This window comes from Sinocyclocheilus anshuiensis, unplaced genomic scaffold (genome assembly GCF_001515605.1).
Source record: "Sinocyclocheilus anshuiensis isolate Anshui unplaced genomic scaffold, SAMN03320099.WGS_v1.1 scaffold1500, whole genome shotgun sequence".
NCBI classification, from domain to species: Eukaryota; Metazoa; Chordata; class Actinopteri; order Cypriniformes; family Cyprinidae; genus Sinocyclocheilus; species Sinocyclocheilus anshuiensis.
Window position 1 is genome coordinate 853,375 of NW_015537960.1, and position 14,639 is coordinate 868,013.

Genomic DNA, 14,639 nt, shown 5'->3' on the forward strand with positions numbered 1-14,639 from the left:
GAACCCGGGTCGATCGCGTCAAAAAGACTACCGTACGCGCTTTACCATCTTCGCAACTGAAGCTGACGGTTGCCTGTCGTCTTTTATAGTATTCACACGGTTGTAGGTGGAGCTGTAGTGTAAATAGTCTCTGCCAACAAAGCAGGCTATTTACACTTAGTGTAAAATAGACACTCCTTAAACTAAAATAAGCTCTTTTCTCAGTGAGAGTTTAATATCAAATACACTGTATATGTCAGTATTTAAATATTTGTTGTACTCCTTTTTTATACAATTCCTTTTTGCCAATCCAAATGAAGCAAGCTTGTTTTTTTACTTGCTTAAGTGTGCATTAAACAGAGAAAAGCAGAGACCAGCAAGACCATTCAAAGTTTAAAAGGCAAAACATATTTTCCAACTTGGTTGAGTAGGCTAGCTTGTCTTCTAATATAAGTTATGTTTTAGTAAATGAACTTAGACTTTAATTTAACCCCTAAAGCGATTAAAAAGATCTGATAATACAAAAAATGATGTGACAAAGAAAAAGACTGATGAATCGGTTGTTTTCATCGTATATGCTCAATTATGTTTGTATGTAGATGACTTTATTAGAATCTGTGATTACTAAATAAGATTCACACCGGTGCTGTGACTGACTGCCACACATTAGGTTGACCTACTCTTCATAACATTAGATTCATCCAAGCTGGAGCTGTGCCAGAGTACAACCCACACAAGAAAGATAATTCAGCAAGTAACTGCAAATTTACGGACTGCAGCTTTAACGTCGCTATAGGCTACATGAGAGGACTCCCTTTTCATCATTTTCCATCTTTAGCAAGTTAACTGAATAATGGAGATGTATTTTGTAATAAACCCGCCAATAAAAATTTGGTGGACTGAGTCACTGCTGGCTGAATTGGACAGGCGATTTTCACGTGAAGAGTTGGCCTCGAGTGTGGCGTGTGACGCAGTATTCAGTCGTGAGAAAAACGGCACCAGTCCTCTACTAAGCATGTACGCCTTAAGCTTCACCCTCAGCTTGTGACAACTGAAATGGATCATGTGAAGTGTACGATCACATCGCCGATAACTCTTGCGAAACGTAAAGAGGAAGTAGGCTACGGAGGGACAAATATCCAAAATTTTCAGACTACTGCAGTTTGCACTCACGCTGCCTGTTGGTTCAGCTATCAAAAATAAGTTTCTCAGTTATGAGGAGAATAAGATACTTGCTCTGATTAGAGCCCTGCACCGGCTGCACCGGCCTCAAATAGCCCGGCCCTGGCCCGAGACTCTCAGGCCCTAGCCCGGCCCGTGTCCGACAGCTTATCAGAATTACTGTTGTACCGAAGCCCGGCCCCAGGGGCGTAAAAAAGTCGGGGCCCATCGGGCCCGGGCTGAAATGCAGGGCTCTAGCTCTGATCTAGCACACAGAAAACGATTTGACTGAAAATTTATCAGAAGAGATGAAAGCAAGATAGTGGTCATCTACGCAATTCGGAAAAAGAGGCGGCTTTTCTGCATTAGGTATGTTTGTTGTTAAGTGTTAAGTCATGACTTCCTGCTCTAATTATGAGGTGACACGCAAGCCAAATTCCTCATCCATCACTATGGGAATGACTGAGAATACAGGAATGATGTGTGACAAAAGATTGTTGAGCTACACAAATTAGGAAGTGGCAAAAAGAAAATAGCACAATGTCCATTTTTAATTCAATAATTTAATTCAATAAAGTTTAAATCAGCTGAAGATGTTATACTGGCCCACACAAGGTGAGGATGGTTCTAATGGACAAACAATTTGTGAGAATTTGAATTCTGGTTCTAATAAAGGTGTGTATTACCTGCCAGTGTTGTTGTTGCAGATGTCATCAGCTGGTGTGCCCAAGATGGCTACCAAAGGACACTCCTGTGTCTTTGTTTTGCTCCACCTGGGTCTCCCTCGTTACCCTCCTTGTTTGCGTTAGCTGTTCTAAGCGTTTCCTTGTATCATTGTTACCCTTGTCTTGCCTTGCCTAGCCTGTGTTTTTGACTCTGGACCCTGACCATTGCCCATTTCTGGATTACTCTTTTCTCTTCCCTTGGTTGTTATTGTTTGCTTGTGTTAGGCCCTGCCTGTGTTTAATAAAGCCTGCACGTGGATCGCCTGCTCCGTTCTTACGCCGTCCGTAACAATGATAGCTTTGCATGAGGAAAAGACAAAAATTGACAGAGACTGGATTACTGAATTTAAATTAAGGATCGGATCAGTCTGATTAATAAACGAATCAGTCTGATCAGGTTTGTGAACAGAATTAGCACCCTTGGTAAATATGAGTTTAATTTTCATTCAAAATTTCCACAAAAACCCATCCTTAAACTGAATTAAAATTATAGGGAATAAATGTGTTAAACATTAAATAAATATAACTCTCCAAAACGTGTCACAATTACAGCCACCCCTAGAAATTAAGTGTAAAATCTAAATAAAGTATATTTCTAATCAAACTGTAAGTTTTTAAGTTCACCCAAGTGTTTAGAAACACAATTAAGTGTTAAGTCATGACTTCCTGCTCTAATTATGAGGTGACACGCAAGCCAAATTCCTCATCCATCACTATGGGAATGACTGAGAATACAGGAATGATGTGTGACAAAAGATTGTTGAGCTACACAAATTAGGAAGTGGCAAAAAGAAAATAGCACAATGTCCATTTTTAATTCAATAATTTAATTCAATAAAGTTTAAATCAGCTGAAGATGTTATACTGGCCCACACAAGGTGAGGATGGTTCTAATGGACAAACAATTTGTGAGAATTTGAATTCTGGTTCTAATAAAGGTGTGTATTACCTGCCAGTGTTGTTGTTGCAGATGTCATCAGCTGGTGTGCCCAAGATGGCCACCAAAGGACACTCCTGTGTCTTTGTTTTGCTCCACCTGGGTCTCCCTCGTTACCCTCCTTGTTTGCGTTAGCTGTTCTAAGCGTTTCCTTGTATCATTGTTACCCTTGTCTTGCCTTGCCTAGCCTGTGTTTTTGACTCTGGACCCTGACCATTGCCCATTTCTGGATTACTCTTTTCTCTTCCCTTGGTTGTTATTGTTTGCTTGTGTTAGGCCCTGCCTGTGTTTAATAAAGCCTGCACGTGGATCGCCTGCTCCGTTCTTACGCCGTCCGTAACAATGATAGCTTTGCATGAGGAAAAGACAAAAATTGACAGAGACTGGATTACTGAATTTAAATTAAGGATCGGATCAGTCTGATTAATAAACGAATCAGTCTGATCAGGTTTGTGAACAGAATCAACGATTCATTGAAAAGTTCTCATTCAAAAAAGCAATTTTAGTCAATCACAATATACATTTTAGTTTATTCACCACATGAAATTATCATAAGACTAAAAAAAAAAAAAAAAAAAAAAAAAAAGATACAATTGCACTGACCACTTTTATGGTGTTTTGTGACCTTTTTGAGGATTAAATCTTTTAAATTAAACTGAATGAAAACTGGTGATTTGGAATCTTTAATCACTGGGATATTTGCTATCAGACACTTAACAAATAAACAGGTTGTTGCATTGCTGCCTTCTGTAGAACTGCTTATAGCTGAACTCGTTTAATAATTGATGAACCCGACAGATACTGAATTGAAATAAATCAACACTAAACTGAATTGAGCTGAACAATCACACTACTGTCTTGTTAGAGCTGATATACAGCACAAGTTTCATCACTGATTCTGCTTTTTTCCTGTTTATAACTGTGAAGCTGCTTTGAAAGAATCTCTACTGTATAGAAACAATAAAGGAGACTTGACATATAGTCAAACATTATTATTTTTATTAAACCACAAATTTAGATGCCCATATTAAAAATGCTTAAGTGATTTTACAGACAGAAATAAGCAGGAAGAATCATGCACTGAGATGGGTTGGAGATGGAATATGACATCGATGCATTTGGGATTTTGATTGATGCTTTTATTCAAAGGGACATACATTCAAACTATACTGTACATTATCCTAGACAAGTGTTTGCATCCTCATAAGATATAGTTCTAATGAAGGTGAATGAGAAAAACTTTCAGTAAAGCTCTGGTTATTTTAAACTTATGCAGCTGACATTTGATACACCCAAAATGATTGATATTGATCAAAGAAAACAGGAGGATCAGTGATGATTACTAATGGACCTCTTCTATGATACTTTTATGCTGGTTTGAATCCTTTGTAATCCTTTAAATGAAACCACCTTAATGAAAAACTGAAGCTATTACATCATCAGTCGTCAGGGCTATTTGTTGTCAAATGCTAAACGAACTGGTTTTACTTCTTTTCCTGAAGCAAAATGAAATTACGGCTTTGTCTTTTGCAGTTTTCTTTACTTCAGTTCGATGCTGTTTGGCAAACCGTACTTGACCAGCTCCTGCTTTATCTGAAACACAGATGGACAAACAAATCCAACTTTCCATGAATCAGTTATTAGCACTGTATTCTGTATAAATATTCATAGTAAGTGTGACATACTTGCTGTAAAACTATTTCAGTGCTGCCACTCTGTATCAGGTCTAAAAATGAGGAAAGTCTCACTCGAAATCCAATGACATTGTCTAAAGGGAAACACACATACAGACACCTAAAAACTCATTTTGTATTTGTTGACACCAATCACACAAACACTATATGGGATTATATGAAATTTATCAAAACATTATCTATAGATAAGACTTTTACTTTTCAAGATGCTGTTTCTTGGTTCACCGTCCACCCTGAAGACCCATCGACCGGGAACATCGACATTACTGGAGTTCCTGCGGTTTGAGATGAAGCTCCCATTGATTGATTCGGGAATCACAAAGTAGTCTGTGGAGTCTACTGTGTCATAACCAGCCTGAAAGTATGAGAAAATATTATTCATATAAATAGTACATATAGAGGACATGAACTTTTATACAGTAGTGAATAGTAACATTTTGTTCTCAATACAGAGAACAAGTTTCTTTTACCTGCACTGGATGTTCAGTTACAGCAATGTCACCATAATTCATCAGAATAAATGACAAATTATGGCCTGAAATTAAAACCACTTGAAACGATGTTTCCTGCAAAAATGGAAAGATAATCACTTTAAGCTTAGCAATTTATTATTGTTTTCTCGGTTACTGTCTTTATGGTCTACTGTATTCACATGGCCTAGTATTCAGAAAATGAATCATGAACAAAGTGAAAACATTCACATTTCAGAAGAACATCAAGCTTACTGTGTTGGTTAAGTTGAAGTAAGCGATTTTATTCCATGTTGCAACAAAGACCCAAGAAGCGTTGAAGTTCAGATTTGGGAAATGTGTGTTTATATCCTGAGTGGCGCGTGTGAGAACATTTCCACTGGTGTACTGATGATATGAAACAACACCTCTCAGGCGGTTGTCAAGGTCAGTCCAGAGACCAGCAATTATATCTTGGCTTCCTCTAGTGGGGAATGAGTAGGGAACATATGCTGATGAAGGCTGGTTGAATGTGAGGTGTCCATTATTATTAACCTGAGACATGAGAAATATTGTCAAAATCACTGATCACAGATGAGTTTATAAAGCATTCACCACTCACATTTAGACTCAGAATGAAGATGGAGTCAAATTCTTACATAAATCTGCCAGTAAGTGCGGCCAAAGAACAGAAATGGACTCAACAGCTGAATAACTGGGGAGCTTCCATCATCAACCGCAGCATTTATTGTGTCTCCTGCTGCTGAGCCGAATGGGTAGAATAATGCTTGTGCTGCCAAGAGAGAGAAAAAAAATCTGACATTATTTCTCACAGATTTATGGTGCTCATGTTTGAATATGGCTATGATTAGTAGCAAGATAATGATGCCCTCTGGTGGCTGACTCATGTGGATGTTACAATAGTAAAGTAAAACAATTGAAAATGGGAGAAATCTTGTTATGAAATAAATGGTTTTTGAGTTTTATTTATTTTATTTTTTTGGGATGAAAGACAAAAAAAGATAATGCATATTTATTTGCTTTCAATATTGAAGATTGGCCATGTTCTCTCTAATCAGCTTCCAGGACAGCCAGGAACCTTGGAGTTGTGATTGATGATCAGCTGAATTTCACAGACCACATTGTTAGAACTGCCCGGTCCTGCAGATTTGCCTTATACAACATTAGAAAGATCAGCTACACAACATGCTACACAACTCAAGCTCTTGTTCTTCAAGATCTTGCTCTGTCCAGGCTGGACTATAGTAATGCTCTCTTGGCAGGACTTCCAGCCAGTTCTATCAAACCTCTGCAGCTAATCCAGAATGTGGCAGCAAGAATAGTCTTTAATGATCTGAAAAGAGCGTATGTCACACCTCTGTTCATCTATTTGCACTGGCTACCAATAGCCACTCGCATAAAATTCAAGGCATTGATGTTTGCCTTCAAAACAACCACTGGCTCTGCACCCCTTCACCTAAATTCAATACTTCAGACTTATGTGTTTTCCAGAAACTTGCGTTCTGCCAGTGAACAACGCTTTGTAGTGCCATCCCAAAGAGGCAAACAATCACTTTCACTGACTTTTACCTTCACTGTTTCCTGCTGGTGGAATGACCTGCCTTCAAGAAACGGCTAAAGACACATCTCTTCCATCTACACGACCCTCTAACACTAGAACTCTCTATTCTATGTCTATTCTATCTACTTGTTTTCTTTTTAATTATTATGAAAAATTATTCTGATTATAATTATTATGAAAATTATAATAACTTGACCCTCTAACACTAGCTCTATCTAATCTATTCTCTTTTCTATACTTATATTATTTTTATTTATTTATTTTTTTTAAAACCTACGTGTACTGCGTTAGACTAACCGGGACTTGCCACAACACTTGTATGTTGTTGCTCTTTTGTTGGTTTGATTGCTTCTATTGTCCTCATTTGAAAGTCGCTTTGGATAAAAGTGTCTGCTAAATAATTAAATGTAAATGTTGTTATTGAGGAATAAAATATATAACAGATGTTCGGGCAGAAGGTGTCAATATGCTGAAAAAAAATGTTCGTACATTTCTACCCTCAGGCTATTGGGGCTATAGGTCGGGAATGAGACAAAAAGTGAATGTCACGAGGGGGAGCGGGAGAAGGTAACATAGCACAAGCACAGCTGTCAATCATGTTTTACACCTTGTTTTTAAAGCATCAGATAACTAACTAAAACCTTATTTTATGAAAAAAAAAATACTTGAACAATTGTCAGTGTGACAAGAACTTCCTAAAATGAAACTATCTTTAGGAAAAAACTGTTTGAAGTGTAACAGTTTTTTTTTTTCCCCAAATTTTTAATATATTTTTTTAGTTGGACTCACATCCTATTCGTTTACATGAATAGGGCAGGGTTTATGAGCTATACTGCAGCCAGTCACCACGGGGTGATCAGAATGTTTTGGCTTCCCTTTTCAGGACATGTGTGGCACGCTTTGAAATTCTGTCGAGCTGCACAAATTAGGAAATGGCTAAAAGAAAATAGCTCAGCAGTTGAAAACACTCCCATTACTTCTACCAAAGCAATAATTCAGAAGTTTAAATCAACTGTAGATATACGTTGGTCTTGGTGTCAAAAAGTCTACGATGAAACGAATGAACGATGAACTACATAACTTAGTTGCGAGGGTTGCCAAAAAAACAAGCACATGTTTGCCAAACATTGCTGGAACTTTCCAAGGGACCACAATCTATGGTTCAGTCGTTCAGATGAGACCAAAGTAGTGCTTTTTGGAAACACACCAGAGCTGGTTTTGTCACTCACATGAGACCACAGCAATTGAAAACGGCAGTTATCCAATCGATTCCCGTGGAAATATACATTAATATAAAACATACATTTTCATATATACACATCACAATAAATTATAAAACACTTCTAAGGTACATAAAAAAAAAATGTTGCACAGGCATATGATTAGTCTTCCATCACTTGCGGCATTATTAACTGACACTGTGGTGTTTGGCATGTGGTGTTTTCTGTAAGAATCAACACATACTATTCAAACACCATTAAATACCTCATGAACTCACTTGACATGTCCAGATTTATTTTCTGCATTGATGTATTTCCTATTTAATAAACAAGACGTTGTGGCGGGACATATTAAATAATTTGTGTTAATAGCCAAAAGTGTGTGAAACATATACTGATCCATGATTTATTGCTATTAGAGAGGGTAATTTTTATTCTTAAAAGCTTTTTAGTCAACAGAAAAAAAAAAGTTTTTTCTCGTGTTTGATCTATTCTCACTAACCAGATCTGATTCTAATGCAATGGTCCATAATTACCTGCCAGTGTTGTTGATGCAGATGGCATTAATGTTGTTGATGGAGATGTTGTTAATGGAGAAGATGTTTATGCAGATGTTGTTGGTGCAGATGTTGTTAATGGAGATGTTGTTGGTGCAGATGTTGTTAATGGAGATGTTGTTGGTGCAGATGATGTTAATGGAGATGTTATTGGTGCAGATGATGTCAATGGAGATGTAGGTGCAGATGTTGTTGATGGAGATGTTGTTGGTGCAGATGTTGTTGATGGAGATGTTGTTGGTGCAGATGTTGTTTGTATAATGTCTGTTAAAGAAAACAAATATATATAGCAAGCAGTAAAAGACATTTTAGTAAAATTCTTCAAATATCCACCTTCAGCTTGTGGTTCATGTGTCTTTTTGCTGTGGAATCTTTACAGATTTTTATAAAGTAAACATAATAATTTTTATATTGTCAGTAATATTTCAAGATGACCATTTACTGGACTGAAGCAGCTTAGATTTATTTGATGATCCATACAATATAGTATTTTAGAAAAATCATGTCAAATATGATACAATATACTTCTGAAGAACTTTAATTGTACATCCCTCAGTCATCATTATTTGTTTTGCTCCCCACAATAAAAACTATATAGCTTTGGTTATAAAACTAAGCATTTAAATACCATCTTACTAGTACATATTATTGGGAGATATAGAGTCACAACTGATATTTCTATGCATTTTATGTAAGAAATTGCTATACTATTATTAAGAACTCAATTGATTTTCATTACAAGCTATCAGAATATCATCTTACGTTTTGGCCACATAAATATCAGCATCTGCACCAAATTGCATACTGATACTCAACCAAAAAATTCATACGTAAAGTTTTTTTTTTCTTCAGACTTTGTCTAATGATTCATTAGATTCTTCTGATTAATTTGCTGCTATAGGTAACTAACTAGAAGAGTAACCAAATGCTGTAAGAGGTAAAATAATTTGCTCTACAAACCAGTGTGTTTATGAATATGATAATAAATATGATAAATAAAATAATATGATAACAGGTAACAGTTTGCAGTATAAAGCAGCATGACGGAGAGTTTTTGTACTGCAAAAATAACTAGAAGTGGATGAGAATGGAAGCCTTGACACATTCAAGTTACAATGGCTGCGTTGCGTATGCTTTTACTTTAAAAAGAAAAGTGGATATCCTACTGAAACAAGAACCTATTATACTGTGTGCAACTCATTGCATATCGACCTTGAAATAACACCTATAAATAACACAAAACACACAAACAAAAATGTTCTAGATACTGCAGGACATCAAAACCAGATTAGTCCAACATCTTCACCATGCCAACCAGTTGTGTATTCCCCATGCTAATGATGCACAGTTTTGAAGAGCAGTTTCAGTCCCACTGCAGAGTACATCGTCCAACCATATTTGCCCTGAACCTTGTCCAAATCTATAATCCAGTGCCTGTACAACGTTCCCACAGCCCAGCTGTCTACACACCACTGCAGCATCCGGAGAACCCCACTGATCGTCACACACAGTTCCCCAAATTCCATCATGGAGAATCTCCAGTCTTCCAGAACAGAAGCTGAAACCATTCACCAACCTGACATCTACCATCCACCAAAGAACAAAGAAAGAAGAAAGTGTGGTTAACATTATTATTATCTGGTGCCAAGAATGGAAGTCATATATCCACTTACTGTATTTGCAATGATCATACAGTTTACATGCCATTGTAATGCCTGCAGTTGCTGCATACAGCTAAATCTCTATTTTTATTTTTATTTTTGTGGAGGAGGTGGGCATTATATTACATTTAATAAACAAACAGTGGAGCATTCATCATCCTGAGCATCATTTATCTGAGTCTGACTGAGGAGGACGTGATCACTGACACTGATGTTGGAGACACACACACACAGACGATAATTTAAAGTTTAAATTAGCAGATTTTCAACCAGCTTTGTATTGTTATAATGCCAGTAGTTTTTGTAAATTATCAGTGCGTACTCTTTATCCTTGTTACCTGCATCCCTTCCCAGACAGCAACATAGTGTTGGCCCAGATCCGGCCCACATCTGGCCCATGTGAAATCCATGCGGGCCAGATGTGGGCCGGATCTGGGCCGAAACGGTCTGCTGTCTGGGTTACATCCCAGTTTAGTTGTCCGTTTATCTGTCTGTGAACAGGGATACAAAAATGTAGAAGTACAGTTTGTAGTTTTCACAAAAGCCCTGGAGCTGTCAGAAGTCGGCTGGATGACGTGTTTTAAAATTATTTGTGAAAACTGCAGATCATACTTCCACATATTTGTAAGGCTCAGAAAGCAGTCATTAGAAAAATGTTGAGAACACAACAAAAGGATGTGATTGTACTGCTGACGAATAGTGTTAATCTGAGATGATCCTCAAATGGTTCAGGTCATACCAAGGAGGGAGAGGCTAATATGTGAGTATATGTGAGTATAGGCGACCATAAGTCTAAGTGGATGCCCATGACATGCGGAGTCCCTCAAGGCTCAATTCTTACGCCACTCTTGTTCAACCTGTATATACTTCCACTTATCACAGCTATGCAGATAACAGCCCCATTGACTCCCTCTGCCAATGCATTGGTGACATTAACTGTTGGATATGCCAAAATTTTCTTCAGTTACACAAAGTGAAAACAGAAGATGAACTTAGGAGGGAACAAGCAATGTCCAATCAGAGGTGTTTGATTTGTCACTGCGAAGAATGCCTTAGCTCAAAACTGCATTCTCTAATTCTCTCATCATCATAAACAACAAAATGCAGAAAGGATGTAAGCAAGAGATTAATTTCGCAGTGTAGACAGCTTCAGTGATTATAACAGGAGTTTTTGCAAAAGTGCATAACTCACATTAGACTGAAGTCACGGACCGTTTCAGTGTTCTTTGCTTGCTTGTTTTGTTTTTTATGCTACTGAAATAACCAATGTGAAATCTTGATTTTCTAATCCGTAAAAAAAACAATAAACTAATTCATAAATGTTTCTTAGCTTGTTTTGTCTGCAGTCAGAATATGACTTGTTTCTCCCTTTTAAAAGCATTTTTAAAGCATTTTATTTTTTACTTTTTAAAGCATTTTTTAGACTTTTTAAAGCATTTTTTAAAATATCCTTTCTGAACATATAGGATTTGTTTAAGACAAGTTTTTTCAATATGTGCCTTCATGTTTCATGTGTCTTTTCTGCAAAGATTTTTAACAAGTGAATTTGTTTTACATTTACAGCACCCACTGCATGTGTGCTGAACTTGGAATATAACTTTAACTAGATGGTTAGTAAAGAAAATGTTACTTGAATCATGTTAGTTAAATTTTTATGTTAACTAGTTAAATAATACTAAAATACTTAGTTAAAAAAATCGAAATTGAAATCTTGAATCAGTCAAACGTTCTAAAAAAAAATAGAGCTTTTTGGAAACAAACACAAGAGGTGGCTTTGGCGTATACAAAGACGCCATGCAAAAAAAGTACCTATGAAGTTTAACTCTGAAAAATGAGTATTCAATTATAAAACAGTTCTAAGGTACATAAAAATGTTGCACATGCATATGATGAGTCTTCCATCACTCGCAGCATTACTATTACCTGACACTGCGCTGTTTGTCCATGTGATGATTTCTGTATGAAACAAACAGACATGAAATGATTATGGTTAAAATTCAGAAACACACATTTGTATATTTATGCTGTCTTTGCCATGCACATTAAGATCAATCAGATGGTAAACAAAACCTTACCGAGTGAAAGGAGTGATATGAACACCAGCAGATGTTGTGAAACTGGAGACAATCTCATGATGATAACGTCAGAGATAAAACCAGGAGTCCTTCTTCTGTAATCAGACAGCATTGTTAGAGCATCATGCATTATTATAAATACAGGTAAACCAATGTTTTTTTTAATGTCTTTTATGAAAACCCCTTATTAGAAATCAGATCTTACTGGAGTCAGTCAAAGCCACTGAAACATAGAAATATTCCAGGTCTTACGTTATTTCTATGTGATATATTGTAAATATGCATGTTAATTTGCATTCTAATGTATATAGTAACACATGCCATTATAATTAGGAATACGTGATATACCAACATGGTTTACTCATAAATGTACTCATTTTCATTTGTAATAATTATTTTACAAACAACAAAGTCATTCTCAATATGCTTTTCATTTACAATAATCAATAGTCAAATTTGGCACTAGTATCTTACTTTTTTGTCACTCACTCGAGTTACACTTATCATTTTATTCTTTTTGTTATTTTTATTTTTATTTTGAGGCTGCTTTTTTTAGTCAAATATGACCACTTTGTTTACTCAAAAATCAGCTGCAAACAGATCAGTTCAATTTGCCAATTAATCATTCAACTGGATTTGTGAACCAAATTTGACAATTGTCTCAAAAGAAAAATTCAGTCACCTCAGAGCGGGTCTATATTTATTCCGTTTGAAATAATGATAAATAATATGTTTTTATAAAATCTAGTGGAGTAAAAAGTAAGATATTTTGCTTTGAAAATAAAAGATACCCCATTATAATGTAATGTTTTAGTTCATTACTAATTCATTACACAAGTAAGGCCCTAGAGAATCGGAGCATTGCATTAAAGATAATGATTTTACTTACCTCAGACAGCTGCTTTGATGATGCTCTTGCGCCTGCTGTGGGTTAGCAGGAAGTTTGCATTGATTTTTAATCTGGCCCTGCCTTTGCTCAAGGGCACAACGTCCCCTGAAATGATTTTTATTATTATTATTATTGGAACACCTCCAGTAAGTTACAAAATAGAAAAGTGCTTCTCTTCAGATCTTACATTTAGACTTTAGATTAGGTGACTTGACAAGTGTCTGTCACAAAGCCAGAAAAACCATCTGTACACACATTCCGTCAGTGAGCTCAGAAAGAACAGTAATGGCAGTGTAGTAATGTCACATATTCATTAGTCAACTAACATTAGCTTTAATTTACATGGATTTAATGTCCCTGCTCCTGTAACTGTCCTCGTCCACAAATTAATTGATATCAGATGCCAAAGTGACTGCAACACATTTTGCCTAATTATAAATAACATTACGTCTGTCTACTGCAAATATCAGCAAACAGTTAAACTAGTTAATATATAACAAACTTCAGTGTTCAGAAATGAATTTCCTATTTTGATCCACTTACCAAGTCAAATATTAAGATACCTAAATATTTCATATAATTGTAATTAAATATTTAGTACAGAGTAATATTAATTAACAACATAGGGTTAGGGTTAGTTACATGTAATTATGCACAATTTACCTTATTACAACAGTAGGTACATATAACGTATAACAAAGACACTAAAATAAGGTATTACCAGGAAATGTTAGTAGTAATCCGTTTGATGTGTCATACCACATTTTTTCAGCTTTCTAAGAACAAATGTTTTCATAGATGTGGAGATACGACCAAAATCATTTGTCTGCGTCATTGATTTTGCAGTGATATGCATCATACAAATAGTAGGCTTGTCACAACACCAAATAGTTATAATTCAAACAATCCTAATCTAATAATCCTCTTTATATAGAATTCATAATACCAGTTTACAAATCTCAACTGCTTGATTGTTTGTATTTGCAAAATGCTTTTGCCCAGCTCTTCTAAAAGTGGACAATAATGCATAAGATATTATAAATATTACAACATCCTGAATTTCTGTGAAACTGCTTTAAAACATATTATTAAAAGTGCTACATAACATTTAAAACTGACTTTAAATGAAGATGTCTAGATGTCTGTTGAATATAAACTGTGACCAAGAGAAATTGGCATAAAATAATTTAACGAATTGCAAAATTTCCATTTAAAATGCTTTCATTTGTTTTTAAAATTGTTCATTATTTGTACTTCTATGTGTGTGTGTGTGTGTGTGTGTCTATTTGTGCCAGAGACAGAAAGGGACTTCCCTTTCCTGTTGAGTGACATACTTATCAGTATACACTTGTTTCCAAAGAAACAACCATCTTTCATCTTTTTTCCCCACAAATATGCACTGTATGTCAACATTATATGCACGTCTTAACCTGACAGCAAAACATGATGCGATTTCAATTTTTCCTTTCTCTTTGGAGTGTTACAAGCTCTTGGTGAATAAAGAAGATCTGTAAAGTTGCAAAGACTAAAGTCTCAAATCCAAAGAGATATTCTTTATAAAAGTTAAGAGTCAACCACGCCTACCTAAAACGGCTCGTTCTAACACGCCCCCACATATCTACGTCACGATATGGGAAGATTTGCATAACGCAGCCCGAATGTTCACGCAAAGAAAGAAGGCGTAACTTTTATTCTCGCTGTAGTATTGTT

General features: G+C 36.0%; 1 pseudogene; it reads right to left on the minus strand.

Moving 5' to 3' along the window:
* LOC107666879 (uncharacterized) overlaps window positions 1-12,098 on the minus strand; it is a 61,565-nt pseudogene extending 49,467 nt beyond the window's left edge.
* Between the last annotated feature and the right edge of the window lie 2,541 nt (window positions 12,099-14,639).